Genomic DNA, 6856 nt, shown 5'->3' with positions numbered 1-6856 from the left:
ATAAGACAAAACCAAAATCATATTCAAAGATGCAGAGAACAGAGTGGTGGTTGCTGGGGCTGGGGTGAGGGGCTTGGGGTGCTTTTGGAAAATGAGTCAAGGGGATCAATAGGTATAGACTTTTGATTATAAAATAAATAAGTCATGGGGATGTAATGTACAGCCTGGTGACTATAGTCAATAATATTATATTACATATTTAAAACTAGCTAAGAGAGTAAATTTTAAAAGCTCTTCTTCGCACCAGAAAAATGTTTTTATAACTTTGATGCTAGATGGTAACTACACTTATTGGTGATGATTTTTCATTGTATACAAATATTGAATCATGTGGGGGTGCCTGGGTGGCTCAGTCAGGTAAGTATCTGACTTTGGCTCAGGTAATCTCACAGTTCATGGGTTCAAGCCCCATGTTGGTCTCTGTGGTGACAGATCAGAACCTAGAGCCTGCTTCAGATTCTGTGTCACCCTCTCTCTGCCCCTCTCCTGCTCATGCTCTCTCTCTCTCTCTCTCTCTCTCAAAAATAAGTAAACATTAAAAAAGATAATAATTTAAAAATACTGAATCATGTTGTACACCTGAAACTTATACATCTCAACTTTACCTCAATAAAAAAAAAAAAAAATAGCTTTAGCTTCACTGTTAAGGATGTAGTCTATTGTCAGATACAATGACCCTGAGAAAAGGATTCATATGATACGTTCCTCTTAATACTAGTATTAGTCCATTTTTTTCCTCTAAAAAGACTTATAGGATTAACTATAAGAAGCTAACAGGAATTTTTCTATTTATTATTTTCTGCCTTATGCAGGACTCCAGTAAATCTCCAAGTTAAATATAATATTCAATTGCACTAACAAGATTATCTTCAGTTGCTGCTCATACAACTATCCTGACTTTCTTGGTGCTGTTGTCTTTCTATAAATCTAACTTCCCAAATATACAAAGATATAAAGATACACAGCTATACATAAATACAGATAGGAAGACACTATTTTAATGACTAGGTAAATGCATAATATAATGAATAATATAAGTTACTGTGCTCTCCCAAAAATAATTAATGAAAAATAAAAATTTCCCCATAGAACTCAGAATATGTTGCCTCAGCATCTTAGCAATTCAGAAAAGATATTATGAAGGGGTCATTTTCAAGCTGTGTTCCGAAAGCACTTAGGGCATTTTAAAATAAATTGTAGTCCAATATTGCTGACATTCAGGATGAAAGGGGAATGGGGAGAATTTAAAGTGAGAGAGATAAGAAAGGATAATCCGTCATGGGCCACTGCTTGAAAAGCTTTATATGGGAAGATACAGGCAAACTGCTGCCCCCAAGATTGGAGAAACAGACAGGAGAATCCGGGGGTTTCATCTTACCAGAGCAGACTCAGGAGTGGAAACCACTGCAGGAACCAGCACAGGAGAAAACCAGAGCTGTAACTGTCCTCCTGCTAGAGGAGGACAGTGAGGACAACTCAGAGTTGAAAACTCCAGGGGGACACAGTCTTAAGAAGACTCCCACAGTACTGTGGGAATGACCTCCAGGAGCTCAACCAGATAGATTCCCAGAGTAAGACTCTGAGAGAAAAGTACCCCCTGCTTCCTGTATGTAGAGGAGAAAAGGAACCATTTTGAAATACAAAAGAGCTCTCGGTATTTAACAAGGTCTGCCCTCAGGAGAAACTAGTTAACCGGAGTCTGACCTGTTGGGTAGTACCAGAGCCTAAGTAACCTGGGAAGCAGGAGGTATAAGGTAAATTATAAATATTAAACTCTTCTAAAAAATATAGTATTTATAATGAAAACAACAACGACCACCTGTATGTCACATTAGAAAATGTGTATTTTATGCTATAGATTAGTATGTAGAAGATACCATTTTTTCAGGAGCACCTGGGTGGCTCAGTTAGTAAGCATCTGACTTCGGCTCTGGCCATGATCTCATGGTTTGTGAGTCTGAGACCCTCCTTAGGCTCTGCACTGACAGTGTAGAGCCTGCTTGGGATTCTCTGCCTCTCTCTCTCTCTCTTTCAAAATTAATAAATAAACTTAAAAAAATAGAAGACAATACTTTCTCAGAATACAAAATATACTTCCTTGAGAAAGTCAAGCAATACAAAAGTTATATACTAATGAAAACTTTGGATCCCACTTCCTACAAAATGGCAGATTAGAAAGTCTGAAAACCTTCAGTAGAAATAAAGGTTTCGACGGGGAATATAATAAACGTAAGTAAAATCAATTTGCATTCACAGGTATTTTTGATAAATCACAAGGTGAAAAGGAGTATGGATGATTCCACAGTGAAAAGCTAGTACTAAAGCCCAGGGTATGTTAAGCGTACATGGTGATACGGAGAATACAGAGCTTTGTGTGTGAAAAGCTGGTCAGCATTCAGAAGGCAAGGCACTAGACCTGCACAACATATGCACTTGGAAATATGTCCTCCAGCTAAAGCTAGAATTTCATGGAGAACATGGGTTAGGCAAAGAAAATCAACTGCAAGCAAAACAAAAACAAAAACAAAAAACACAGCAACTAAATATATTGATGATAAAAGAAAGTAAAAAGAAAGAAAGAAAATGAAGAAAGGAAAAAAGTAGAGAGTAAAGGAAGACAGGATAGAGGAAGGAAGGAAGAAGAGGAAAATAAGACTCCCTAGTATTTAGTAGCAGCACACCAATTATTCATGCAAAAAGCCATTCTAGGTTGATAGCAAGTAGTGTCTTACAGAAGTAAAGCAAAACTTTTGAAGAAAAAGATCCTTTGCACAAGTCCTTCAGTAATTTATATGAGTCAAAAAAAAGGACCCAAACATAAAACCATTGTAAAACAACTGCAGAGAAAAGCCACCCGAGTAAAAAAAAAAAATTAGAAACTGAATCTTCAATACTCCCAAGCAATTTTGACAATGAAATTATGTTGTGATTATATAACTGCCATGTTTAAAGCATTTATAGAAATAAGTAAGCAATAGAAAATTATCAGAATGACCAGGCTAATCTGCAAAAGAACCACACATGAGAGGTTCACAGGGAAAACGTGCAATGGTGACTGGGATGGTTGGCACCTCTATTCCCACACGGATGTTCACAATGAAAACATATTCACAAGGAAATGTGACTGTTCACATGGAAATGTATGTGGTGCAATGGTGAGAGCCAATGTTGATCATACCCCAGATCATACCCCAATGCTCCCAGAGTTGAAAAAAAAATTGAAATTTCAACCTCATCTGTAATATGATCACAATTTTGAAATATAGAAAGTACAGAAATTTTATAAACAAGGCTCATAAAGCTTTCTTTGCCAATGGTAGCATTTGGTATAGTTCCCATATTTTCCTATTTCAATTTATATATTTCCTATGATAGGACTGATACTTAAATTCATTTTTAAATGTCTGCATCATATAGCATTGAGTACACCTTAAATTACTGAAATATTTTTTTGGACATCAAAAGTCGCATTTTATGCATATAGATTTTTCTATATATTAAGATATTGTCTCTTGACAGATGCAGATATCCATATAACGATGAGCATTATAACTGACTTAGATTATAAAAATATTTTTCTTCCTTACAATACATTACAAATTTTTTTGAGGCTTCCCAAATTTGTTATGCATCACTAAAATATGTAAAAAATTGTTTCTTCATACTCCTGCTCAGACATATCATGGCTTTCTTTGGTCTTGTTTTGTTTTGTTTTCTAATTTGATCAGAAGAAAATTTCTTGGGATTAGAGATTTCATTAATATTTCTTTAGAAGAATTGAAGTTTTTACACCACTATAATTAATTGTCTAATCATGCTCATTGCTTAGAAAAACATCTTAAGAACAACAATTTCCATAAAACTAATGGAATGTTGATATAAAAATCATCCAATCTATCCAGACACTGGCAAACTGCCCAGCCAATGACACCACATTCTGTGTTATTTGTCTTTTTCCCCCCTGCTAAATGGAAAAAGACATTTTACTTTTTCTCTATTAGTTATATACTTATCATCACTCCCACCAACACATACATACACTTCTGTCACCTGGTCCAGTGATTTGCACTCAATCAATGTTTGTTAAATACAGTCTGCCAATTGAAAATATGAACAAATACATCTCTCCTGCAATGATTGTCCAAAGCACATTGTTGTGAAATATAAGCACTTCTGATACTTGGTAAAGTGAATTTCAGACTATTGTTTGAAATATAAAAAGATGACCTTCAATTTCTGTTTTTTCTCAATTTCTTGGTTTTAATGTAGCATGGAAAGATAGATGTTATGTTTCTATGGAGCTTGCTGAATCTTTAAGTATAGAACTCCTAAAGAGCAAGCTTTCCAAAATCATGGTCCTTAATATGCTCCTTGAAGTGTGAATTAAGCACATAATCAGTATATCTAGGTAATAGTCACATTCAATAAGCTATATTTTCCAGGTTTTTATGTTTACTAAATCCATTTTTTTTTCCTTTCAGACAGGATAAGTATAAAAACAAAGATTATGAGAATGCCTTTAGTAGCAACCCCATATTAATGCAAAATCATTTTTCCTATTTCTAAAATAATTGGTTTTTGTGTTTTCATTGGGAGAGATGCAAATATGATTCAGAAATTAAAGATCTGGGGGAGAAAAAAGAAAAGGATAGAAGGAGAAAAGAAAAATAAGAGGAATCATTATAGCACTTCTTAGATGCATATAATATAAAATGTGTTACCTTTTTAATTTAAGAGATAAGAATACAATTCAAGGTAGATTTGTTAACCTCCAAGTAACTAAATTTATGGCTTAAAGTAATTGAAAATCTGTAAATGACAACCTTTGTTATATTGTATGTAATTTTTAAAAAAATATACTTTAAAAGGACAAAATAATGATTTCTTTTTAGTATTAAGTGAATAAATGTATCATTAAAAATGAGCCGTTCCGTTCTTTTTTCATTGCTCTCAGATTTACTATAATTTCCTCATATGAAATCTTTACCTCCCTGAATAACCACTAAGAATTTATTTACAACAATGTAAGTTCTTATCTTTACTCCCAGAATAGATTTTACTCTTTGTATTTCTTCCTAGTCTTCACTGAGGTGTCTTTTATTATGGGACCGATTAATTAAAAATATTTGGTCAGGGTCATATATTTAATTCTATTGACTTTCAACTACTTAAAGATACATTGGCTGAAGACTTGTATGTATGTGTAAGAAAATGTTGACAACTTTATATCAAACTGCTTCACATATCCTACAAGATAATCAAAAAACAGAGAACACTAAAATTCAATTTACATGTAACTGGGGAAACCAACACTTGAAAATAGCAGACGCAAGTGTGGATCTCATTTATGAAGAGTAGCAAATTTTAAGGAGTCTACAAAAGAGAAGGTTGTATAAAGGAACCCCTAAGAGTGGTGAAATGTAAATAAAACTACCCCCAGAGGCCTAGGTAGGGACGCTGAGAATGGATCTGATCTGGTGCATCAAAAAGAAAGGGTGTGAAAAGTACACAACTCCAGAGGAAACAATATACAGAAGCACATCCAGAAACAAGGAGGAAAAAGAGAGGGGTTTGGTGGTGAAAAGGGAGAAGTAATCATGCTGTTCAAGTTCATAAACCTTTGAAAACAAGACAGTATCATTGAATCACAAGCAGAAGGCACAATGACCAGCCCCCCCACTCACCAGCACACACACACACACACACACACACACACACACACACAAAAGTACCATTTATTAAAGAGTTGAACTTCACTGCAACTCCAAAATGGAAGGCTCTTAAAGAAAATAAATTCACCATCCCAACTCCTCACCTCACTCCACCCAATATGTTACTGCTGGCATAAAAAAGTCTGCAAAACTTTTTATGAACAATAAAAAACAATTATTTTCACGCAAAATTACTGTAAGAATTAAAAAAGTGCCAGTCAATAATTTTAGGTATGAAAAAATAGAACTTCCTGCTGGCAGGGGACAGGTATGGAGAGGACCTGTCAAAGAGAGGTAAATGACACATCCTTTCTGCCTTTAATGAAAAAAATTAAATATGAAACTAGATATGTGAAAGAAACTCACCTAATTTGATATAAAAACTCCTGACTATAGGGGCATCTGGGTGGCTCAGTCGGTTGAACGTCCGACTTCGGCTCAGGTTATGATCTCATAGTTCCTGAGTTCAAGCCCTGTGTCGGGCTCTGTGCTGACAGCTCAGAGCCTGGAGCCTGCTTCGGATTCTGTGTCTCCCTCTCTCTTCCCCTTCCCCACTCATGCTCTGTCTCTCTATCTCTCAAAAATGAATAAACGTTAAAAAAAATAAAAAAAAACAACTCCTGACTGTAATGTACAAGTAAAAAAAAAAGATATGAGATAAGAACAAACTGAACAAAAGAAAAACAACTGAAAAAAAAGACATCATCTCAGAGATATTACAAGGTACCAATGAAAGAATAGGAAAAAAACCTTTCAGCAACTCTAGGACACACACACACACACACACACACACACGAGAGAGAGAGAGAGAGAGAGAGAGAGAGAGAGAGAGAGAGGGAGATTGTTCACACTGGGAAATGCAAACTTCAAAAGCTAATAGGGTGTTTGGTCTATTTAATAGTAAAAGTTTAATAGCATAATAACCAAAGTCCCAGATCTGGTTGATTCATAATGCTAAATATGGGCTCCAACCTGGGACTTTCTCTCATTTAGCAAAGGCTTTATTAGAGAGATGCCTACACTTAGTCTAATGTGTGATCTGTCTTGTGAAAGACTGAATTGAAAGCATTTGAAAACAGTAGTTGAAAGTAAAAAGAAGAGATAACATGTCCTTTACCTGAAAGTTATTCTCAGGGTGACTGGGT

General features: G+C 35.1%; 1 pseudogene; it reads left to right on the top strand.

Annotated features, from left to right (window-relative positions):
• Positions 1–1278: 1278 nt before the first annotated feature.
• The window catches only part of LOC121037897 (E3 ubiquitin-protein ligase RNF167-like), a 91041-nt pseudogene continuing 85463 nt past the window's right edge, over positions 1279–6856 (top strand).

Source organism: Herpailurus yagouaroundi, unplaced genomic scaffold (genome assembly GCF_014898765.1).
Source record: "Herpailurus yagouaroundi ecotype Mexico unplaced genomic scaffold, PumYag 164, whole genome shotgun sequence".
Classification (NCBI taxonomy): domain Eukaryota; kingdom Metazoa; phylum Chordata; class Mammalia; order Carnivora; family Felidae; genus Herpailurus; species Herpailurus yagouaroundi.
The sequence above is the reverse complement of the archived record's forward strand: the minus strand, read 5'-3'. Positions and strand labels throughout refer to the sequence as shown.